General features: G+C 38.8%; 1 pseudogene; it reads left to right on the forward strand.

Annotated features, from left to right (window-relative positions):
• Positions 1-8,835: 8,835 nt before the first annotated feature.
• On the forward strand, positions 8,836-10,110 carry LOC121437889 (annotated as a pseudogene).
• Positions 10,111-26,726: the final 16,616 nt, after the last annotated feature.

Consider the following 26,726-nt stretch of genomic DNA (forward strand, 5'->3'; position numbering starts at 1 on the left):
GATAAATTCTACCAATTAACTAACTTCAAGATGTTCAGCCCCCAGTGCAGAAATAAAACAAGATAAAAAGTCTAGGCAACCTGTGTTCTCCAAAATTACTGACTTTATACAATGATACAGAAGAACTTTGGAATAAAGAATTCAAAGGAATAATGATAAATATAGTCAAGCAATCCAAAGAATTACATATTTCAAGAGAACAAAGCCAGAGAGCTAAATAAGATAAAACATCAATGCAAACTATAAAAGTAGATGCCCATTAAAGAGATAGAACATTTGCAGGAAGTCAAAGTGAAATGAGGCTGAAAATGAAAAAGAAATCTTAATGATCCCAGCTAAAAACGTCAGTGGAAAACTTCATGAATGAATCAGGTGAGAAGCATAGTATCATAGCTGGAAGTCAAGGTAAAGGAATTGGAGCAGTTAGCAATGGTCAATGCTTAAATATGAAAATTCATAAGAGAAATTTGGGACACCATGAAATAATTATGGGTATAGAAAATGAAATACCATATATCAAAGAATATTCTTAAGAAAATTATTGAGGAAATTTCTAAACCTAGAGAAAAAAGATGCCTATCCTGGTATAATAAAGCATATTTCAACGAGTAAAAGCTCAGAGTAATGAAAGGTATTGATAGATACAGAGCAGAGAGGTCAACTTACTTGCAATGGCATGTTAGTTGGAATAAAACCTGATTAATGTGTGTGTATATATATATTTATATTATATTACATATAATGTATATTATATACATATACATTCATATATATCCTAACCAGACTGAATAAAGATCAAGTGAATAATTTAAATAGACCTATAACATCTAATGGTATAGAGCCATTATTAAAAGATCATAAATAAACAGAGTTCTACCTGACTTCAAAGAATAGCTAATAGACATGTTTCTCAAATTATTCCATAAATTATATTTTTTATGATGCTAGTAGTCCCATGATACCAAAACCAGATAAAGATGCAATAAAACAGAAAATTATAGAACAATATTGCTTGTGAACACAGATATGAATATCCTCAATAAAATAAATGCAAACAAATTCGAGAGCAGTTCATAAAGATTATCCATCATAATCAATTTGGTTTCATCTCAGACATATAGGGATGGGTTAACATATATACTTCAATAAACATAATTCACAACATAAATCGAGTGAGAGACACAAAACCAATTTTTATTTCATTAGATGCAGAAAAAAACCTTTGCAAAATCCAGCATCTCATCATGATACATTTCCTGGAGACTCCAGGAATACAAGAAATATATCACAGCATAATAGTGGTGATTTATGATAATCCCACAGATAAAATCTTTCTAAATGGGGAGAAACTTGATAGAAACTTTTAAAGACAGAAGGCCCATGAAGATGCATTCCAAGTTCTAAATGAACAAAACTTCCAACACAGCAAAAATTTTATTTATTAAAATATGAGATATCATTGCTTTTTACCACTGAGCAGTACTCATATGTGTGAGTGTGCTACATTTTCTTTATCCATTTCTTCAGTTGAGGGGCATCTAGGTTGTTTCTATGTTCTGGCTATTACAAATAGTGATGCCATGAACATAGTTGACTATTTCCTCCCATAGTTTGACTTCTTCTTTTCCAATTTGAATTCCCTTGTTCTCCTTCTTTTGTCTTATTGCTCTCGCAAGAACTTCAAGAATAGATATGGAGAGTGGATAATCTTGTCTTGTTCCTAATTTTAGTGGGACACTTTGAACTTCTCTCCATTTAATTTGATGTTGGCTGTCAGCTTGATGTACACTGTTTTTATTATGTTTAGGTATGTTTCTTGTATCCCTGAACTCTTCAAGATTTTTATCATGAAGGTATGTTGGATTTTGTTGAATGCTTTTCAGCATCTAATGTGATATCATATTTTTTTCTTTCAGTTTATTTATACGGTGGATTACATTGATAAGATTTCCTGACAAAATTGGGAGCATTGTGGTGGGGGGAGTAGTGAGGGTAGAAGGGGGAAACGAGTGGAGAAGGGGAGGGGGAGGAGAACTTGAGGGAATGGAATAGTGGAGTTGGAGGAAGGACAGAGATGAGAGCAAGAAAGAGACATTTTGATTGTGGGAGCCATTATGGGGCTAGCAGTTTTGATTCTACTGCATGGACAGGCTTTGTGGGAGCCTAGTCTGTTTGGATGCTCACCTTCCTGGACCTTGGTGAAGGGGGGAGGACTTTGGACTTTCCATAGGGCAGGGAAGCCTGATTGCTCTTTGGATTAGAGAGGGAGGGGGAGAGGGAGTGGGGAGAGTGGAGGGAAGTGGGAGGAGGTGGAAATTTTTAATAAAAAATAAATAAAAAACACAAATGTTAGCTACATGAGAAAAACCCTTCCATTGCTGGCAGAAATATGAAAAAAAATTAGGAGTCAGTTATTGAGATAAAAACCAGAATGATGAAGGAAGTGACAGAGAAGCCACCAGTAATGTTTTCTCTCCCAGTCTTCATTCTAAAAGTGCTGATATTCTCACTCAACCCTTACCTACAACTTCCTGTCTCCTGTGTGTCCTCAGTCCTTCAAGACTGCTATGATTAATTTTGGTTAGCTAGTGGCTAGCTCTGCCTGTTGACTTAAAGCAAACATCATTGCCAGAATATCATCAAAATTTCATCCAACAACAACACCACACACAGAACAAAGAGACGTACAGGAAATGTAGGACACCATGAACAAAAACCAGTCTTCAAATTATAGGCATAAATGATGGTGAAGAATCCCAGGTCACTAAACAGTAAATTCAGGAAAATCATAGAAGAAAAATTTGCCAAGCTAAGTAAACACATGAGTACACAGATATATAGAACATGGACAAGACCAGAAATGAAAAAACACCAAACTTATCATAATTAAAATAGCAAACATATAGCAAAAAAAGTGTGCTGAAAATGGCAAAGGAAAAAAGGCACCAGTCATATGTAAAGGAAAATCCACCAGAATAAGAACTGATTTTTCAACTGAATATTTGAAACCTAGAAGAGCATGGACTAATACATTCTAGTTCCTAAAAGATGACGACAAGCCTAGCCTATGATACTCAGTAAAATTGTCTGTCATAATTGAAAGAGAAAGAAAAACCTACCATGTTATAAACTGCCTAAAATTAATAACTATAACCTTTGACTTACAGTCTGTCCTGCCTATGGGAGGTGCTGGGGTTGGTCGCTATCCCAATTGCCATCAGAGAAGCTTCATTTTGCAACCAATGGAAAGAGATGTAGTTCCACATTCAGACAGTAGGTGGAGCTTGGGGAATCCTGCAGATGTGGGGAGAAAGGATTGTAGGAGCAAGAGGGATCAAGGATACCGCAGGAAAACTCAGAATTAACTAACACAGGCGCATTGGAACTGATAGAGACTGAACCAACAAACACTAAGCCATATTTTTCAGTGAAGAGAGGATTGAGCATAGCAGAGAGATTATGGAAAGAAGTACAAGGCTGCCTTTGTTCGCGAGCTAACCAAGCAGCACAGAGTTTCGATCTGAACACCGAGTGAAACATCATTGTGGTGAGTGAGTGCTGTGGCAGCCGGGAACATACCTCAGCCTGCCCAATCTTCCTGGCCATCCTACAGGGGCTATACTGCCCGATACCCCCTCTCTCTTCCTATCCCATCCAGCTTACATTCAGATCCCCCCAACCCCTGTCTCCTTCCCTCCTTCCCTTCTTTGGCCGCATAGCGCCTCCCTGCTCAGCCTGCTAGGGCGCTGGGACCGAACCCGAACCGGGAGGGCAAAGGGGGGGGGGGGCGGCGGTAGCTCCTTTGTCCCCATAGCCTGCCTGCAGCAAGCAGGGTGGGCCCTTTGTTCACGAGCTAACCAAGCAGCATGGAGTTTCGATCTGGGCACCAAGTGAAACATCATTGTGGTGAGTGAGTGCTGTGGCAGCCAGGAACATACCTCAGCCCGCCCACACTTCCTGGCCATCCTACAGGGGCTATACTGCCCAATACCTCCTCTCTCTTCCTATCCCATCCAGCTTACATCCAGATCCCCCCACCCCCTGTCTCCCTCCCTCCCTCCCTTCTTTGGCAGCATAGTGCCTCCCTGCTCAGCCTGCTCCGGCGCTGGGACCAAACCCTAATCGGGAGGGCAAAGGGAAGGGCGGCAGCTCCTTTGTCCCCATAGCCTGCCTGCAGCAAGCAGGGTGGGCCCTTTGTTCACGAGCTAACCAAGCAGCATGGAGTTTCGATCTGGGCACCAAGTGAAACATCACTGGGGAGTGACATAACTGGGAAGGTACATCAGTGGGCAAGAAGACCTGATCCTGTAAAAGAAGATCCAAAGGGGAGTATTGGGAGGAAGAGATGGGCAGACGCCAATGGAAGAATTCTCCCAACAATCTGAAAAACAACACGAAACCACCAGAAGCCAGCGACCTCACAACAGGAGGACATGAACACCTTAATCAAGAAGAAGTAGAAAAAACTGACTTCATGAAAGTGGTTGACACCCTTAAACAGCATATAAAAAATGCCCTTATAGAAATGGATGAGAAATATAACAGAAAGTTCGAGGAATTGAGTAAATCAGTGAATGATACCCTAGGAAACCAAGGAAAAACAATCAAGCAGATAATGGAAACAGTTCATGACTTGAAAACTGAAATGGAGGCAAAGAAGAAAACACAAACAGAGGGCCGGCTGGACATGGAAAATCTAGGTAAACGAATAGAGACTACAGAATCAAGCATAACCAGCAGAATACAAGAGATAGAAGAAAGAATCTCAGATTCTGAGGATAACATAGAGAAAATAAACACTCTGATCAAAGAAAACAGCAAGTCCAACAAACTCTCATCGCAAAACATTCAGGAAATATGGGACACAATAAAAAGACCAAACCTAAGAATAATTGGAGTAGAAGAAGGAGAAGTGCAGCTCAACGGTCCAGAAAATATACTTAATAAAATTATAGAAGAAAACTTTCCCAACCTGAAGAAAGATGTACCTATGAAGGTTCAAGAAGCATACAGAACACCAAATAGGCTGGATCAAAAAAAAAAAATCCCCTCGCCATATAATAATCAAAACACAAAATATACAGAATAAAGAAAGGAAATTAAGAACCACAAAGGAAAAAGGCCAAGTTACTTATAAAGGTAAACCTATCAGACTTACACCTGACTTCTCTATGGAAACCATGAAAGCCAGAAGGTCCTGGATAGATGTACTCCAAAAACTAAGAGACCATGGATACAAGCCCAGACTACTATATCCAGCCAAGCTTTTGTTCACTATATATGGAGAAAACAAAATTTTCCTGGATAAAAACAAATTTAAACAATACGTAGCCACAAATCCAGCCTTACAGAAAATAATAAAAGGAAAATCACTAACCAAGGAGTCCAACAATGACCACAATAACTCGGACATCTAGAGACCCTTCACCAGCATAACTCAAAGAAGGAAAACACACAAACCCTACTACTAAAAAAGTGACCGGAGTTAACAACCACTGGTCATTAATATCACTTAATATCAATGGGCTCAACTCACCTATAAAAAGGCACAGGCTAAGAGATTGGATAAGAAAACAGGATCCAACATTCTGCTGTCTACAAGAAACACACCTCAACCACAAAGACAGGCACCTACTCAGAGTAAAGGGATGGGAAAAGGCTTATCAAGCAAATGGACCTAAGAAACAAGCAGGTGTGGCCATACTAATTTCTAACAAAGTTGACTTCAAACTTAAATCAATCAGAAGAGATGGAGAGGGACATTTTATACTCATAACAGGAACAATTCATCAGGAAGAAGTCTCAATCTTGAACATCTATGCCCCTAATATAAAAGCATCCATGTAACTAAAAGAAACATTACTAAAACTCAAGGCAGCCATCAAACCGCACACACTAATAGTAGGAGACTTCAACACTCCTCTCTCACCAATGGACAGGTCAATCAGACAGAAACCTAACAGAGAAATTAGAGAATTAATGGAGGTAATGAAGCAAATGGACTTAACAGACATCTATAGATTATTCCACCCAAAGAGGAAAGAATATACCTTCTTCTCTGCAGCTCATGGAACCTTCTCGAAAATTGACCACATACTCGGCAACAAAGCTAACTTACACAGTTACAAAAAAATATTAGTAACCACCTGTGTCTTATCAGATCACCATGGATTAAAGTTAGAATTCAACAACAATGCTACCCCCAGAAAGCCTACAGACTCATGGAAATTGAACAGTCAACTACTGAACCATACCTGGATTAAGGAAGAAATAAAGAAAGAAATTAAAGTCTTCCTTGAATTCAATGAAAATAAAGAAACAACATACTCGAACTTATGGGACACTATGAACGCAGTCCTAAGAGGAAAGTTCATAGCAATAAGTGCCCACCTAAAGAAAACAGAGAAAGCACATATTTGAGACTTAACAGCCCACCTGAAAGCTCTAGAAAAAAAAGAAGCAGACTCACCTAGGAGGAGTAGAAGACTGGAAATAATCAAACTGAGGGCTGAAATCAACAAAATAGAAACACAGAAAACAATCCAAAGAATCAATGAAACAAAAAGCTGGTTCCTGGAGAAAATCAACAAGATTGATAAACCCCTATCCAATCTAATCAAACGGCAGAGAGAGAACACGCAAATGAATAAGATCAGAAATGAAAAGGGGGACATAACCACAGACACAGAGGAAATTCAGAGACTCATTAGATCTTACTACAAAAGCCTGTATGCCACAAAACTGGAAAATGTAAAAGATATGGACACTTTTTTAGATAAATACCATATACCAAAATTAAACCAGGACCAGGTGAACAATCTAAACAGACCTGTCAGTCGCGAAGAATTAGAAGCTGTTATCAAAAACCTCCCTACCAAAAAAAGCCCAGGACCAGATGGTTTCAATGCGGAATTCTACCAGAACTTCCAAGAAGACCTAATACCTATACTCCTTAATGTATTCCACAATATAGAAACAGAAGGGTCATTACCAAATTCCTTTTATGAAGCTACAGTTACTCTGATACCAAAACCACACAAAGACTCAACCAGGAAAGAGAATTACAGGCCAATCTCACTCATGAACATTGACGCAAAAATCCTCAACAAAATACTGGCAAACCGAATCCAAGAACACATCCGAAAAATTATCCATTATGATCAAGTAGGCTTCATTCCTGAGATGCAGGGCTGGTTCAACATATGAAAATCTATCAATGTAATCCAGCATATAAATAAACTGAAAGAAAAAAACCATATGATCATTTCATTAGATGCTGAAAAAGCATTTGACAAAATTCAACATCCATTTATGTTAAAAGCCTTGGAGAGATTAGGGATACAAAGGTCATACCTAAATATAATAAAAGCTATATACAGCAAGCCGACAGCTAACATCAAATTAAACGGAGAGAAACTCAAAGCCATCCCGCTTAACTCAGGAACACGACAAGGCTGTCCACTCTCGCCATACCTCTTCAATATAGTGCTTGAAGTTCTAGCAATAGCAATAAGACAACATAATGGGATCAAGGGGATTCGAATTGGAAAGGAAGAAGTTAAACTTTCGTTATTCGCAGATGATATGATAGTGTACATAAGCGACCCCCAAAACTCCACCAAAGAACTTTTACAGCTGATAAACAGCTTTAGTAATGTGGCAGGATACAAGATAAACTCCAAAAAATCAGTCGCCCTCTTATACACAAAGGATATGGAAGCAGAGAGGGAAATCAGAGAAGCTTCACCATTCACGATAGCCACAAACAGCATAAAATATCTTGGGGTAAATCTAACCAAGGAAGTGAAAGATCTATTTGACAAGAACTTTAAGGCATTGAAGAAAGAAATTGAAGAGGATACCAAAAAATGGATGGACCTCCCTTGCTCTTGGATTGGGAGGATCAACATAGTAAAAATGGCAATTCTACCAAAGGCAATTTATAGATTCAATGCAATCCCCATCAAGATCCCATCAAAATTCTTCACAGATCTGGAGAAGACAATAATCAACTTTATATGGAAAAACAAAAAACCCAGGATAGCCAAAACAATCCTATACAATAAAGGATCTTCTGGAGGCATTACCATCCCTGACTTCAAACTCTATTACAGAGCTACAGTAATGAAAACAGTGTGGTACTGGCATAAAAACAGAGAAGTCGACCAATGGAATAGTATAGAAGACCCGGATTTTATCCCACAAACCTATGAACACCTCATTTTCAAAAAAGGAGCTAAAAGTAAACAATGGAAGAAAGAAAGCATCTTCAACAAATGGTGCTGGCACAACTGGATGTCAACCTGTAGAAGAATGAAAATAGACCCATATCTCTCACCGTGCACCAAACTCAAGTCCAAATGGATTAAAGACCTCAATATCAGCCCGAACACACTGAACCTGATTGAAGAGAAAGTGGGAAATACCCTACAACAGATGGGCACAGGAGATCGCTTCCTATGTATAACCCCAGAAGCACAGACATTAAGGGCAACATTGAATAAATGGGACCTACTAAAACTGAGAAGCTTCTGTAAAGCAAAGGACACTGTCACTATGACACAAAGGCACTTTTACCCACTGAGCCTAGCCAGTTTGGATGTTCACCTTCCTAGGAATGGATGGAGAGGGGAGGACCTAGGACTTACCACAGGGCAGGGAACCCTGACTGCTCTTTGGACTGGAGAGGGAGGGGGAGAGGAGTGGGGGGAGGGGGAGAAGGGTCGGAGGAGGGGGAGAAGGGTGGGAGGAGGGGGAGGGAAATGGGAGGCTGGGAGGAGGTGGAAACTTGTTTTTTTTCTCCTTTTCTCAATAAAAAAAAATAAATTTAATGAACTGGAGAAAAAGAAAAACCAGTATTCTCCAGAAATAGAGATAAAACAGCAGACCATCCAGCAGCTCAAGGACCAGTTAAACAATCACAAAATGGAAGAAACTGTACAGCAGTAGGGGAGAGTGTGCAAAGATCCCAGTGTTAAAGGGCAGGTGACTGAAGCCATGAGATCGACACCAGAGGAGCAAGAACAAACTCAGGTGGAACAAGACCAGTGCTTGAAGCCAAGTTAGAGGAAGCTGCGTGGCAAGCCAAGAATTGGATAAGTGGAAAGAAAAATTCCAAGATCTCGAAGCTAGAGGTAACGAAAGGTCAAATAAGACCCTGTGGAGGATCCAGGTGCACTTAAGAAGTAGCTCAGTAAACTTCAGGATGAGCTGCAGAAATTCAAAGAGAAATATAAACCTGATAGAAAGAAGTGGTTAGAAGAAAAGGTGATCCTTACCACTCAAGCAAAAGAAACTGAAAACCTACGAAACAGAGAAATGAAAAAAAATATGCCGAAGATGGGAGTGCTGTTTAAAGCTACAGAATGAAGTGGAAACTCTAACAGCACAACTGTAGAGAAAATGGGTGACCTTCAAGTGGAGAGAGGAGCGGACCGCGGATCACAGCCGTGGAGGTGCAGATGAAGGCGGTGCTCTCCACAGCCAACACAAGGACAAGGAAGTCCAGCAACTGACAAGGGCTGCAGCAGAGAGCGCAGGGCCAGAAAACCAAACCGTGAATCTCAAGCCTGAGCATTCATTAGATCTTGGTGTAGTTGAAACTGAACCTCAATCAACAAGTTTTGAAATATCTAGGAAGGCAGCAGAGGATGGATCTGTAGTTCTCGACTTTTGTGAAGTTTCAACAGAAAATGTGCAAAGCACTCGATTTCCAAAATCTGAATTGGAGTTTCAGTTTACACTTTTGCAACCAAACAGAATGGCAGTGAAGCCCCCTGGTTGTGCTATACCGGTCACAATAAACATTCCCAAGGCACGGAAGAGAAAATGTAATGAAATAGACGAGGACTTGGTGAAATGTGAAAATAAGAATTTTAGACCCAGATATAACATGCAGTTCCCAGGTTCAGAGCGTAGATATTCTTCTATGAAAAAGGATCAAAAGGTTTTCTTATGTCCATCATCTAAGAAAATATATTCTTTATGGAGTCAGGCAGATCTACAGTTAGTGCTGACATAGCCTCTATCAAAGAGAGGGAACACTATAGCATTTAGAGACTTCTTGCCTTCTCCAACAATTCTTCTATCCAAAGTAAAACAGATAATTGAAACGAGTTCTCCAAAGAACCAAGTAAAGAAAACTTGTCTCAGCTAAAAAAAAAAAAACGCCAACAAATTATACATAAATAAAATTTCATCTCCCATATCTCCCACCAATATATCTGGACAAGTGATTTTAATGGAACAGAAAGTAAAAGAGAGTGATCATCAGATTCTCAAATGACAGCTTCGAACAAGAACAACCAAATAAATTGCTTTGGGAGACTGTTTCAATGTCAATTTTATATTCACAATTATTGTAAATTTTAAGTTTTAAAAGTTAATTGTATATATTATGTGTTAAATGCCTCTGTATAGATCGGCATTTTATATATAATTTTAATACAATAAATTTATCAACAGTAAAAAAGAACAAATATCAAGTATAAAAATTAAAATTACAACTATCAACAACAATATCAAGCAAGAAATGTGATAAATGTCTCAATAATTATCCTATCCTAAGGAGTCTAAGTCTTTGTATTATAGATAACTTGGCCAATCATGATAAGAAAGTAACTATGACTATCTAGTCTTCAACCCCATCAAAGACCCGAAAAGAGAAATAATATTACTTGAGTAAGCAGGTAGTACAATCAAACAACTTCCAAAATGTGCAATAAATAACAGAGACAACTGGCTACCTGGGCAATCACCCAAAGTCTCATTTTCAATGTTGAAGCAGCCAACTTTAGCTAAGTCTTAGAGTAACTGACAGACGATTTTCAGAGGCAGGAAAGTTTTCAAAACCATCTTACCCTGTATTGGCAGGATTTGACAGTCTTTTTTCTTGTATCCTGATTGTCCTGTCTGGACATCACACATTTTGTCAGTGGTCCATGCATGTGCAGTTCCTTGCCCAAAGGTCAGTTTTGCTAAGAAGAAAACAAGCTACCAGTGGTGCTCAACATTCTCTCGGAAATAGATTGGTTCTGCCAGGAGCGATCATGTCTCACATCAATAGAACCCTAAGTTATTAAAATGCCACATTCTACAGTTCTTTAAAGTGGCTGAAGATTACCTATCTATGCAGAATACAATCTGTATGTATCTAAAGAACTATCTAACTATAAGTATGACAAACGTGGATGGCTATTGACCTATAATTCGTAATATTTATATAGCTTAAAGACTAAGACTTCATATAAGAATATGAAACAATCTTTAAACAACTGTGCAACAAATGAGATCAATGACCTCAAAATGTATCAACATATAAAATTTCTTAAGCAGAGGTAGAAACATGCATACATGCATACAACATGACAAAGTAACTTTGCCAAGGTATACAAATATTGTAGACAAAAATCGGAACATATTCAATATAATTTAAGTTTGTATTAATATAAAAGAATCTATACCAATATAAATCACCTATAAATAATACCTTACAAGTATTCATTCTGGTACTCACTATTATTATTGGTGTGAGTAAGCTCACACTAATCTATTATCCCATCCAATTTCTCTTTTCTTTTTCAAAGATATCCCTTAGCCTACAAAATTTTCCCCCAGCCCCCACACCTATAACAATTATAATCAACCCCTAATTGATGTCTGCCTTAATTAAATTTTCTGATTTGTACCATGCATTTCCTGATTTTTTTGCATCAGTATAGAATGTACAGTTTTCAGTCTATACAATTGTGTCCCATAAAATGCGGGGAAGGATCCAAATAGTTCTCTTTATAAGGTTAATTCTATTGCTTTTGGGGTAAGTGCTGTTAATATCTCCTAAAAAATTAGCACAAGCTCTTTGCCAAGGTTCATTGTCTTCCCATATTTTTTTTTTAATTTCATCAGTAATGAAAGGCACTATAATCTATGCTGGGTCTATACCTGCTAGTTGACTAAATCTCAAATGTTCTTTTTTGATTAATTCAACAACATTCAAGTGTTACTCTATTTTGGGAAATGAAACAAGAGATACAACATAATAGAAAGAGAGAGATGCATTGGTTTTGTGGAGTAGCAAACATTCAGCTCAGTTGTTACTACTATCCTCTATACCCTGACCACCTAAGGGTTCTTAAATTCTCATTCACTGAGCTTCATGGGACCACTGGGCTTGAAGAACTATGAGTATTCCATCTTAGAAGAAGTCTAAGATTCTCCAAACTCTCAAAAAGAATATATACAATTTCTTAACTTACCTGTCAGAGTGTTCAACTAGTCACCTCCAGCTGGAGATTAGGCTTATGAGGTGGGTAAGGTTGGGGGCATAAACAAAGCCCAAACTTTTATCATAGCCCAGTAATGTCTATAGTGGACCATCATACTTATTTTTGACCACTACAGGGTCTGCCTACTATCTGGTATGCTACTTCTCCAACTGGGGCCAATATCGGCCAGGCCAGGAATATTTTATGCTTAATAACATTGGACCCTTGCCTGTGTGCTCACCTGATCTATGCTTTTGCTGGGATGCAGAACAATGAGATCACCACCATAGGATGATAAGCTTCTACACAGCTTTCAATGACCTAAAAAACAGGTAAAAGAAACAGATAAATATCTAAAATAGTATCATCCGGAACAGTTGTTGCCAAGTAACAGTTCCTTTGAAGATATTACTCAAAAGTGACTTTAATAAGTCAATGTCTATCTATCTATCTATCTATCTATCTATCTATCTATCTATCTATCTTCATCATCATCATCATCTATCATCTACCTATCATCTTTTACTCATTAAAATTAATTTTGAGAATTTGTATAATACATTCAAATCATATCACTTCCTTCTCAAACCTCCCAAGATTCTCTCTTTCTCTACCTATGCAACTTTAGTGTCCTCAGTTTTGTTTTAAACATAGTCTAATTTGTGCTGTCTATATATTCTTGAGTGTGTGGGAACCTACTGGAATATGGTTTGCCTACAAGTCTCACCACTCTCCCAGATCCTATCATTTGGCACCAGTGCTTCAGCTGGAAATGTGACCTCACACCCACCTTTCTTTCCATGCATGTATTTTGTCTGGCTTGAGATTTTGGTTGTCCTGTGCACGCTGTTCCAACAGCAGTGAATTCATACGTGCAATTTCCGTGTTATATCTGGAAAACACTTTTTTTTTTACTGTAGTCCACCGTCTCTGTTTCTTTCTACCCCCTCTTCTGTGATATTTCCCTGTTTGATTTATGGCATGCCCCACGTGATGAAACTCACAAAGGCATCATTGTCAGGATGAAGAACCTGTGGATAGACAGGATCTTTTGATTTCCTGTTGATGCAAATGGTTTTCAACATATAATACAGTGCTGTGAATTGTAGGCCCTATGTTGTAGAGATAAGCTCTGAACTCATTCTTTCTATCTCACTAAAAGTTTGCGTGGTTGACCAACATCTCTTTAATCCTTTCTTAAAGGATTAAACATTATAACTTCAATATGATAGTTTTTGCTTCATTAATGTATTTTATTTTGTCATGTTCAGCTATCTTTTAGAAGTCTGTTCTTTTGTAATAATAGACAGAAAGAGATTGAATAGAGAGGGAAAAGTAAAGGTGGAGGAATGGGAGTTGTTGAGGGGGGAGAAACAATAATCAGGGTGTATTTTATGAGAAAGGAATCTATTTCCAATAAAAGCAAAAGATAAAATTCTGCCGTTACTTCTATGAGTTCAAATATTTTAAATTTTGATTATAAGTGAGATCTTGTATTTGTTGTTGATCTGTGCCTTGTTAATTTCAGTTAACATATCTTTAAAGTTAAAAATTTTGGTGAAAATGGCAGCTTTTATTCTTTTAAAGATTGAATAACATAATTCATTGCATATCATAGCACATAACTTTTAAAGTTTCATTCTTTTCTAGACTTTTGCAGTGATTATGTACCTTAAATAACTAAGAGTAATGCTACAATGAATATTGAAGTGCTATCACAGACAATATGGCTTATCTGTTCTGTTTTTGATAAAATCCACTCAGTAATGTTTTGGTTTGCATTTCTCTTATGAGTAATGGATCAACTATTTTTATATATCTTTAGGACATTTATATTATTTTTAAAAAATGTCTACTTGGGGTCTTCTACCTTTACAATTAGGTTCTTTTCTTGCTATTGAGATGAGTTCTTGATATATTTGGGATAGCATCCTTAGTAAGATAAATGGTTTGCAGATATTTTCTCCCATTTATTAAGCTGAAAATCAATGTACTTCAAGATCCAGTCCATCACTTATAGGTATATATACTCAATGAACTCTACATCTTACTCTAGAAATACTTGATTATCATACATGGTCACTGCTGTAGTATTCATAAGAGCCAGAAATGGGAAACAGCCCAGATTACCATCAACTGATGAGTAGATAATGAAAACATGACACATTTATACAATATAGCATTATTCAGCTCTCAAGAAAAATGAAATTTGCAGCTAAATGGATGGAATTAGAAGCCATCATCCTGAGCAAGGTAACCCGGACTCAAAGGATAATCATTATATATTTTCTCTTACATGTGGGTGTTTGACTTTAAGCTTAAATGTGCATGCTTCCTGTGAATAGCCACAGAGATTAGGTAATTAAAGGCATTAGGCAGGAGGGTACATTCTTTCAAAGAAAATAAATATAATATAGTTATAAATAGATAAAAGGAAAATAGAATAGAAGGTTTAAATGGGGGAGGGGATGGTGGGCAGAATAAAGGAAAAAATAAGGGGAGTGCCAATCTATACTAAAGGCTTTTTGAAAACCTACCGCTATACAAGTTTTTTATATAACGCAGCATAGTACTCTAATGTGTAGATATTCCACACTTTCTTCATCCATTCTTCCATTGAAGGGCATCTAGGTTGTTTCCAGGTTCTGGCTATTACAAATAATACTGCTATGAACATAGTTGAACAAATGCTCTTGTCATGTGATAGGGCATCTCTTGGGTATATTCCCAGGAGTGGTATTGCTGGGTCCAGGGGTAAGTTGATCCCGAATTTCCTGAGAAACCAAAACACCGATTTCCAAAGTGGTTGCACAAGATTGCATTCCCACCAGCAATGGATGAGTGTTCCCCTTCCTCCACAGCCTCTCCAGCAAAGGCTATCATTGGAGTTTTTTATTTTAGCCATTCTGACAGGTGTAAGATGATATCTCAAAGTTGTTTTGATTTGCATTTCCCTGATTGCTAAGGAGGTTGAGCATGACCTTAAGTGTCTTTTGGCCATTTGAACTTCCTCTGCTGAGAATTCTCTGTTCAGTTCAGTGCCCCATTTTTTAATTGGGTTAATTAGCATTTTAAAGTCTAGTTTCCTGAGTTCTCTATATATTTTGGAGATCAGACCTTTGTCTGTTGCGGGGTTGGTGAAGATCTTCTCCCAGTCAGTAGGTTGCCTATTTGTCTTGGTGACAGTGTCCTTTGCTTTACAGAAGCTTCTCAGTTTTAGTAGGTCCCATTTATTCAATGTTGCCCTTAAAGTCTGTGCTGTTGGGGTTAGACATAGGAAGCGATCTCCTGTGCCCATCTCCTGTAGGGTATTTCCCACTTTCTCTTCTATCAGGTTCACTGTGTTCTGACTGATAGTGAGGTCTTTAATCCATTTGGACTTGAGTTTTGTGCATGGTGATAGATATGGGTCTATTTTCATTCTTCTACAGGTTGACATCCAGTTATGCCAGCACCATTTGTTAAAAATGCTTTCTTTCTTCCATTGTATACTTTTGGCTCCTTTATCAAAAATGAGGCGTTCATAGGTTTGTGGGTTAAAATTCGGGTCTTCTATACGATTCCATTGGTCAACTTCTCTGTTTTTATGCCAGTACCACACTGTTTTCATCACTGTAGCTCTGTAATAGAGTTTGAAGTCAGGGATGGTAATGCCTCCAGACAATCCTTTATTGTATAGGATTGTTTTGGCTATCCTGGGTTTTTTGTTTTTCCATATAAAGTTGATTATTGTCCTCTCAAGATCTGTGAAGAATTTTGATGGGACCCTGATGGGGATTGCATTGAATCTATAAATTGCCTTTGGTAGAATTGCCATTTTTACTATGTTGATCCTCCCAATCCAAGAGCAAGGAAGGTCCTTCCATTTTCTGGTATACTCCTCAATTTCTTTCTTCAATGCCTTAAAGTTCTTGTCAAATAGATCTTTCACTTCCTTGGTTAGAGTTACGCCAAGATATTTTATGCTGTTTGTGGCTATCGTGAATGGTGAAGCTTCTCTGATTTCCCTCTCTGCTTCCATATCCTTTGTGTATAAGAGGGCGACTGATTTTTTGGAGTTTATCTTGTATCCTGCCACATTACTAAAGCTGTTTATCAGCTGTAAAAGTTCTTTGGTGGAGTTTTGGGGGTCGCTTATGTACACTATCATATCATCTGCAAATAACGAAAGTTTAACTTCTTCCTTTCCAATTCGAATCCCTTTGATCCCCTTATGTTGTCTTATTGCTATTGCTAGAACTTCGAGTACTATATTGAAGAGGTATGGCGAGAGTGGACAGCCTTGTCGTGTTCCTGAGTTAAGCGGGATGGCTTTGAGTTTCTCTCCGTTTAATTTAATGTTAGCTGTCGGCTTGCTGTATATAGCTTTTATTATATTTAGGTATGACCCTTGTATCCCTAATCTCTCCAATACTTTTATCATAAAGGGGTGTTGAATTTTGTCAAATGCTTTTTCAGCATCTAATGAAATGATCATATGGTTTTTTTCTTTCAGTTTATTTATATGATGGATTACATTGATAGATTTTCGTATGTTGAACCAGCCCTGCATCCCTGGGATGAAGCCTACTTGATCATAATGGATAATTTTCCTAACGTGTTCTTGGATTCGGTTTGCCAGTATTTTGTTGAGGATTTTTGCATCGATGTTCATGAGTGAGATTGGTCTATAATTTTCTTTCTTGGTTGAGTCTTTGTGCGGTTTTGGTATCAGAGTAACTGTAGCTTCATAAAAGGAATTTGGCAATGACTCTTCTGTTTCTATATTATGAATAGAAAACACTATCCTGAGTGAGGTATCCCAGAGCCAAAAAGATGAACATGGGATGTACTCACTCATAATTGGTTTCTAGCCATAAACAAGGGTCACGGAGTCTACACTTGGTGATCCCAAAGAAGCTAAGTAAGAAGGTGAACCAAAGGAAAAGCATATAGTTGTCCTCTTGACTATGGGAAGTAGACAAAATTGCCGGGGAGAAAATTGAGATCTTGGGGGTGGGGTGGGATGGGGGTAAGGGTAATGGGGAGAGAAAAGGGAGAAGGGGAGAATGGGGGGGATCTTGGGAAAGGGGGAGGATTGGGATGAAGGAAGGTTGGATGGGGGAGCACGGAAGCACGGTTCTTTGTTAAGGGAGCCACCTTAGGGTTGGCAAGAGACTTGAACCTAGAGTGGCTCCCAGATACCCAAGCCGAGGTCCCCAGTTAGTTCCTTGGGCAGCTGAGGATGGGGAACCTGAAATGACCCTATCCTAGAGCAATACTGACGAATATCTTGCATATCATCATAGAACCTTCATCTGGAGAGATGAGGGTACATTCTTTCAAAGAAAATAAATATAATATAGTTATAAATAGATAAAAGGAAAATAGAATAGAAGGTTTAAATGGGGGAGGGGATGGTGGGCAGAATAAAGGAAAAAATAAGGGGAGTGCCAATCTATACTAAAGGCTTTTTGAAAACCTACCGCTATACAAGTTTTTTATATAACGCAGCATAGTACTCTAATGTGTAGATATTCCACACTTTCTTCATCCATTCTTCCATTGAAGGGCATCTAGGTTGTTTCCAGGTTCTGGCTATTACAAATAATACTGCTATGAACATAGTTGAACAAATGCTCTTGTCATGTGATAGGGCATCTCTTGGGTATATTCCCAGGAGTGGTATTGCTGGGTCCAGGGGTAAGTTGATCCCGAATTTCCTGAGAAACCAAAACACCGATTTCCAAAGTGGTTGCACAAGATTGCATTCCCACCAGCAATGGATGAGTGTTCCCCTTCCTCCACAGCCTCTCCAGCAAAGGCTATCATTGGAGTTTTTTATTTTAGCCATTCTGACAGGTGTAAGATGATATCTCAAAGTTGTTTTGATTTGCATTTCCCTGATTGCTAAGGAGGTTGAGCATGACCTTAAGTGTCTTTTGGCCATTTGAACTTCCTCTGCTGAGAATTCTCTGTTCAGTTCAGTGCCCCATTTTTTAATTGGGTTAATTAGCATTTTAAAGTCTAGTTTCCTGAGTTCTCTATATATTTTGGAGATCAGACCTTTGTCTGTTGCGGGGTTGGTGAAGATCTTCTCCCAGTCAGTAGGTTGCCTATTTGTCTTGGTGACAGTGTCCTTTGCTTTACAGAAGCTTCTCAGTTTTAGTAGGTCCCATTTATTCAATGTTGCCCTTAAAGTCTGTGCTGTTGGGGTTAGACATAGGAAGCGATCTCCTGTGCCCATCTCCTGTAGGGTATTTCCCACTTTCTCTTCTATCAGGTTCACTGTGTTCTGACTGATAGTGAGGTCTTTAATCCATTTGGACTTGAGTTTTGTGCATGGTGATAGATATGGGTCTATTTTCATTCTTCTACAGGTTGACATCCAGTTATGCCAGCACCATTTGTTAAAAATGCTTTCTTTCTTCCATTGTATACTTTTGGCTCCTTTATCAAAAATGAGGCGTTCATAGGTTTGTGGGTTAAAATTCGGGTCTTCTATACGATTCCATTGGTCAACTTCTCTGTTTTTATGCCAGTACCACACTGTTTTCATCACTGTAGCTCTGTAATAGAGTTTGAAGTCAGGGATGGTAATGCCTCCAGACAATCCTTTATTGTATAGGATTGTTTTGGCTATCCTGGGTTTTTTGTTTTTCCATATAAAGTTGATTATTGTCCTCTCAAGATCTGTGAAGAATTTTGATGGGACCCTGATGGGGATTGCATTGAATCTATAAATTGCCTTTGGTAGAATTGCCATTTTTACTATGTTGATCCTCCCAATCCAAGAGCAAGGAAGGTCCTTCCATTTTCTGGTATACTCCTCAATTTCTTTCTTCAATGCCTTAAAGTTCTTGTCAAATAGATCTTTCACTTCCTTGGTTAGAGTTACGCCAAGATATTTTATGCTGTTTGTGGCTATCGTGAATGGTGAAGCTTCTCTGATTTCCCTCTCTGCTTCCATATCCTTTGTGTATAAGAGGGCGACTGATTTTTTGGAGTTTATCTTGTATCCTGCCACATTACTAAAGCTGTTTATCAGCTGTAAAAGTTCTTTGGTGGAGTTTTGGGGGTCGCTTATGTACACTATCATATCATCTGCAAATAACGAAAGTTTAACTTCTTCCTTTCCAATTCGAATCCCTTTGATCCCCTTATGTTGTCTTATTGCTATTGCTAGAACTTCGAGTACTATATTGAAGAGGTATGGCGAGAGTGGACAGCCTTGTCGTGTTCCTGAGTTAAGCGGGATGGCTTTGAGTTTCTCTCCGTTTAATTTAATGTTAGCTGTCGGCTTGCTGTATATAGCTTTTATTATATTTAGGTATGACCCTTGTATCCCTAATCTCTCCAATACTTTTATCATAAAGGGGTGTTGAATTTTGTCAAATGCTTTTTCAGCATCTAATGAAATGATCATATGGTTTTTTTCTTTCAGTTTATTTATATGATGGATTACATTGATAGATTTTCGTATGTTGAACCAGCCCTGCATCCCTGGGATGAAGCCTACTTGATCATAATGGATAATTTTCCTAACGTGTTCTTGGATTCGGTTTGCCAGTATTTTGTTGAGGATTTTTGCATCGATGTTCATGAGTGAGATTGGTCTATAATTTTCTTTCTTGGTTGAGTCTTTGTGCGGTTTTGGTATCAGAGTAACTGTAGCTTCATAAAAGGAATTTGGCAATGACTCTTCTGTTTCTATATTATGAATAGAAAACACTATCCTGAGTGAGGTATCCCAGAGCCAAAAAGATGAACATGGGATGTACTCACTCATAATTGGTTTCTAGCCATAAACAAGGGTCACGGAGTCTACACTTGGTGATCCCAAAGAAGCTAAGTAAGAAGGTGAACCAAAGGAAAAGCATATAGTTGTCCTCTTGACTATGGGAAGTAGACAAAATTGCCGGGGAGAAAATTGAGATCTTGGGGGTGGGGTGGGATGGGGGTAAGGGTAATGGGGAGAGAAAAGGGAGAAGGGGAGAATGGGGGGGATCTTGGGAAAGGGGGAGGATTGGGATGAAGGAAGGTTGGATGGGGGAGCACGGAAGCACGGTTCTTTGTTAAGGGAGCCACCTTAGGGTTGGCAAGAGACTTGAACCTAGAGTGGCTCCCAGATACCCAAGCCGAGGTCCCCAGTTAGTTCCTTGGGCAGCTGAGGATGGGGAACCTGAAATGACCCTATCCTAGAGCAATACTGACGAATATCTTGCATATCATCATAGAACCTTCATCTGGAGAGATGAGGGTACATTCTTTCAAAGAAAATAAATATAATATAGTTATAAATAGATAAAAGGAAAATAGAATAGAAGGTTTAAATGGGGGAGGGGATGGTGGGCAGAATAAAGGAAAAAATAAGGGGAGTGCCAATCTATACTAAAGGCTTTTTGAAAACCTACCGCTATACAAGTTTTTTATATAACGCAGCATAGTACTCTAATGTGTAGATATTCCACACTTTCTTCATCCATTCTTCCATTGAAGGGCATCTAGGTTGTTTCCAGGTTCTGGCTATTACAAATAATACTGCTATGAACATAGTTGAACAAATGCTCTTGTCATGTGATAGGGCATCTCTTGGGTATATTCCCAGGAGTGGTATTGCTGGGTCCAGGGGTAAGTTGATCCCGAATTTCCTGAGAAACCAAAACACCGATTTCCAAAGTGGTTGCACAAGATTGCATTCCCACCAGCAATGGATGAGTGTTCCCCTTCCTCCACAGCCTCTCCAGCAAAGGCTATCATTGGAGTTTTTTATTTTAGCCATTCTGACAGGTGTAAGATGATATCTCAAAGTTGTTTTGATTTGCATTTCCCTGATTGCTAAGGAGGTTGAGCATGACCTTAAGTGTCTTTTGGCCATTTGAACTTCCTCTGCTGAGAATTCTCTGTTCAGTTCAGTGCCCCATTTTTTAATTGGGTTAATTAGCATTTTAAAGTCTAGTTTCCTGAGTTCTCTATATATTTTGGAGATCAGACCTTTGTCTGTTGCGGGGTTGGTGAAGATCTTCTCCCAGTCAGTAGGTTGCCTATTTGTCTTGGTGACAGTGTCCTTTGCTTTACAGAAGCTTCTCAGTTTTAGTAGGTCCCATTTATTCAATGTTGCCCTTAAAGTCTGTGCTGTTGGGGTTAGACATAGGAAGCGATCTCCTGTGCCCATCTCCTGTAGGGTATTTCCCACTTTCTCTTCTATCAGGTTCACTGTGTTCTGACTGATAGTGAGGTCTTTAATCCATTTGGACTTGAGTTTTGTGCATGGTGATAGATATGGGTCTATTTTCATTCTTCTACAGGTTGACATCCAGTTATGCCAGCACCATTTGTTAAAAATGCTTTCTTTCTTCCATTGTATACTTTTGGCTCCTTTATCAAAAATGAGGCGTTCATAGGTTTGTGGGTTAAAATTCGGGTCTTCTATACGATTCCATTGGTCAACTTCTCTGTTTTTATGCCAGTACCACACTGTTTTCATCACTGTAGCTCTGTAATAGAGTTTGAAGTCAGGGATGGTAATGCCTCCAGACAATCCTTTATTGTATAGGATTGTTTTGGCTATCCTGGGTTTTTTGTTTTTCCATATAAAGTTGATTATTGTCCTCTCAAGATCTGTGAAGAATTTTGATGGGACCCTGATGGGGATTGCATTGAATCTATAAATTGCCTTTGGTAGAATTGCCATTTTTACTATGTTGATCCTCCCAATCCAAGAGCAAGGAAGGTCCTTCCATTTTCTGGTATACTCCTCAATTTCTTTCTTCAATGCCTTAAAGTTCTTGTCAAATAGATCTTTCACTTCCTTGGTTAGAGTTACGCCAAGATATTTTATGCTGTTTGTGGCTATCGTGAATGGTGAAGCTTCTCTGATTTCCCTCTCTGCTTCCATATCCTTTGTGTATAAGAGGGCGACTGATTTTTTGGAGTTTATCTTGTATCCTGCCACATTACTAAAGCTGTTTATCAGCTGTAAAAGTTCTTTGGTGGAGTTTTGGGGGTCGCTTATGTACACTATCATATCATCTGCAAATAACGAAAGTTTAACTTCTTCCTTTCCAATTCGAATCCCTTTGATCCCCTTATGTTGTCTTATTGCTATTGCTAGAACTTCGAGTACTATATTGAAGAGGTATGGCGAGAGTGGACAGCCTTGTCGTGTTCCTGAGTTAAGCGGGATGGCTTTGAGTTTCTCTCCGTTTAATTTAATGTTAGCTGTCGGCTTGCTGTATATAGCTTTTATTATATTTAGGTATGACCCTTGTATCCCTAATCTCTCCAATACTTTTATCATAAAGGGGTGTTGAATTTTGTCAAATGCTTTTTCAGCATCTAATGAAATGATCATATGGTTTTTTTCTTTCAGTTTATTTATATGATGGATTACATTGATAGATTTTCGTATGTTGAACCAGCCCTGCATCCCTGGGATGAAGCCTACTTGATCATAATGGATAATTTTCCTAACGTGTTCTTGGATTCGGTTTGCCAGTATTTTGTTGAGGATTTTTGCATCGATGTTCATGAGTGAGATTGGTCTATAATTTTCTTTCTTGGTTGAGTCTTTGTGCGGTTTTGGTATCAGAGTAACTGTAGCTTCATAAAAGGAATTTGGCAATGACTCTTCTGTTTCTATATTATGAATAGAAAACACTATCCTGAGTGAGGTATCCCAGAGCCAAAAAGATGAACATGGGATGTACTCACTCATAATTGGTTTCTAGCCATAAACAAGGGTCACGGAGTCTACACTTGGTGATCCCAAAGAAGCTAAGTAAGAAGGTGAACCAAAGGAAAAGCATATAGTTGTCCTCTTGACTATGGGAAGTAGACAAAATTGCCGGGGAGAAAATTGAGATCTTGGGGGTGGGGTGGGATGGGGGTAAGGGTAATGGGGAGAGAAAAGGGAGAAGGGGAGAATGGGGGGGATCTTGGGAAAGGGGGAGGATTGGGATGAAGGAAGGTTGGATGGGGGAGCACGGAAGCACGGTTCTTTGTTAAGGGAGCCACCTTAGGGTTGGCAAGAGACTTGAACCTAGAGTGGCTCCCAGATACCCAAGCCGAGGTCCCCAGTTAGTTCCTTGGGCAGCTGAGGATGGGGAACCTGAAATGACCCTATCCTAGAGCAATACTGACGAATATCTTGCATATCATCATAGAACCTTCATCTGGTGATGGATGGAGACAGAGACAGAGACCCACACTGGAGCACTGGACTGAGCTCCCAAGGTCCCGATGAGGAGCAGAAGGAGGGAGAACATGAGCAAAGAAGTCGGGACCACGAGGGGAGCACCCACCCACTGAGACAGTGGAGCTGATCTATTGAGAGCTCACCAAGGCCAGCTGGACTGTGACTGAAAAAGCATGGGATAAAACTGGACTCTCTGAGCATGGCGAACAATGAGGGCTGATGAGAACCCAAGGACAATGGCATGGGATTTTGAATCTACGTAATGTGCTGGCTTTGTGGGAGCCTAGCCAGTTTGGATGTTCACCTTCCTAGAAATGCACGGAGTGGGGAGGACCTAGGACTTACCACAGGGCAGGGAAATCTGACTGCTCTTTGGGCTGGAGAGGGAGGGGGAGAGGAGTGGGGGGAGGGGGAGAAGGGTGGGAGGAGGGGGAGGGAAATGGGAGGCTGGGAGGAGGAGGAAATTTGTTTTTTTTCTCTTTTCTCAATAAAAAAAGTTAAAAAAACAAGTTTTTTATATATATGTATAAAGATATTTTCCTTTTATTTAAGCTAGATATTTTATCATATACTATATCAGAATTATACTTTCCCCTTCCTTTTCTCCTCCCATTCTTCCCTACTTCCCTTCCCAGGAAGATCTATTCTCTTTCTGTCTTTCATTAGAAAAGAAAAGTCTTCTAAGAGATATTAATTAAACATGACAAGAATAAGATATAATAAGGTAAAGGAAAGACTACCATTTTGAAGTTGAACATGGAAAACTAACAGTAGGAAAAGACTACCAAGCACAGGTATTTAGAGATAATGTCCACTCTGGGAATGGCAAAAGTAGAAGGTCTCAATCTTCTGAATTATGTAGAAGTTGTGGCAATGGTCAGATTTGCACCAATGAATGTACATATACAAAAGACAGATAAGGCAACCTGATACCTTTGGGAACCTCCTTTGGGGGCTCTCACAGGCTCCCTAGTCAAAGGTGGTCCAGTCATCCCTAGTTACTCTGGTGGACATGTCTCACCAGGAAAATTAAAATATCCACTGGCATCTGTAAAATACCATACTGTTCTGAATGATGGGATAAACATGGAAGATGAATCAAAAATTCCAATAGGAAACAAGAAACGTATATTTTGCCAAACTTATAGAATTTGGAAAATTAAAATATGTACACCACACCATTGACACTTATTCAGGTTTTCAATGGGCAATTGTCATTAGCTACGAAAAAATTGATTCAGTAATCACACATTTACTAGAAGTTCTGGCCATCATGGCTATATTTGCACCAATGAAAATGGACAATGGTTCAACATATGAATCTAAGAAAATGTAACATTTTTTCTTATTATAATATAAAACATATTATAGGCATCCTAAACAATTCTACAAGTCAGGCAGTTATAGAAAGAACAAACCATACTATAAAGGATATGTTAAACAAACAGAAAGGGATGTTAAATACCCCCATAAATATATTATATAATGGTTTTCCTTAATGCTAATGAGAAAGGACCACCAGCAGCAGAGAGACAATGAATAATAGAAAAAACTTTTGAATTAATGTAGCCAGTGTATTTCAAGGATGTGTTGACTTCACAATGGAAACCAGGAGATGTGCTACATTGGGTAAGGGGTTTTCTTCTCCTGTTTCTACAGGAGAAGAAAAGCTATGGGTATCATTAAAATTAATAATGATTTGGTTTTGAAAAAGAGAAACATCTAGAGAAAGGAGCTCACCAAGGCCAGCTGGACTGTAACTGAAAAAGCATGGGATAAAACTGGACTCTCTGAGCATGGCGAACAATGAGGGCTGATGAGAAGCCAAGGACAATGGCACGGGGTTTTGAACCGACGTAATGTGCTGGCTTTGTGGGAGCCTAGCCAGTTTGGATGTTCACCTTCCTAGAAATGGATGGAGAGGGGAGGACCTAGGACTTACCACAGGGCAGGGAACCCTGACTGCTCTTTGGACTGGAGAGGGATGGGGAGAGGAGTGGGGGGAGGGGGAGAATGGTGGGAGGAGGGGGAGAAGGGTGGGAGGAGGGGGAGGGAAATGGGAGGCTGGGAGGAGGTGGAAACTTGTTTTTTTCTCCTTTTCTCAATAAAAAAATGGAAAAAAAAATAAAACTCATCCACAGAGGTGACAACTATACACGTGGTAAGGAAACCTTATAATGTTTGGGGCAGGGTTCTGTTATTGTCTTTGCAGAAAAATATTCATCTTTAAAAAGTTGAGAGACATTGGACATCTAGATGCCTAAAGAAGAAAAGATAGCTACCCTTTTTTTAAAAAAAAGGGTAGCTATCCTTAAAGAATCACCAAGCAAAGCAAAATCTGACTTGTTATGTGATATTGTTGGCATGGTAAAATTTGATTACCTGAACATGTATATATCTCTATTTAAAAATCAAAGCTGGGTTTAGAGTTGGATGATAGCTATTCTTCTCTAAACCCAAGTATGTTGTTAAAAGAAAAAATTCAGAGTTTCTATCTCATGTCAGGAGTCATTTCATATGGGACAGAAAGAAAAAAGTACTTAGGAAAAATTTTCTTTTCTCCATACCCATTTTTGTTTTTATCATATCTTCTTTGAACATATGGCTATATAAATGATGCTCAAGTTTTCTACAATGAATAATAAATTTTTTGGTAGTAATCGTTGAAGTTTCCAGGAAGAAGATGGAGCCCCATAACACAACTCCACCTGGTTGATATGACATCATGATGCTGATAGTGCTACTTTAAGATCAGTTTTGTGTACCAGTTACTCAAGATGGTTTCAACTTGGTCAGCTTAAATGATGAACCTTCTTACAACATTCTGGCCAGAACTTCATATAGGAACCTCAGGAAAACCCTATTGACTACTCAGAGACTATTTGCAAGTAAATAGACAGTAATCTTGAAACTTTTTTTACTGATTTTTATTGAGCTCTACATTTTTCTCTGCTCCTCTCCCTGCCTTGCCCCTCCCCACTTCAACCTTCCCCCAAGGTCCCCATGCTCACAATTTACTTATGAGATCTTGTCTTTTTCTACTTTCCATGTAGAATAGATCTATGTAAGTCTGTCTTAGTGTCCTCATTGTTGTCTAAGTTCTCTGAGATTGTGGTTTGAAGGCTGGTTTTCTTTGCTTTATGTTTAAAAAACCACCTATGAGTGAGTACATGTGATAATTGTCTTTCTGGGTCTGGCTAACCTCACTCAAAATAATATTTTCTAGCTTCATCCATTTTCCTGAAAAATTCAAGATGTTATTATTATTTTTTTCTGTGTAGTACTCC

Source organism: Microtus oregoni, unplaced genomic scaffold (genome assembly GCF_018167655.1).
Source record: "Microtus oregoni isolate MIOR12 unplaced genomic scaffold, Mior012 000054F_ref0000373, whole genome shotgun sequence".
Classification (NCBI taxonomy): domain Eukaryota; kingdom Metazoa; phylum Chordata; class Mammalia; order Rodentia; family Cricetidae; genus Microtus; species Microtus oregoni.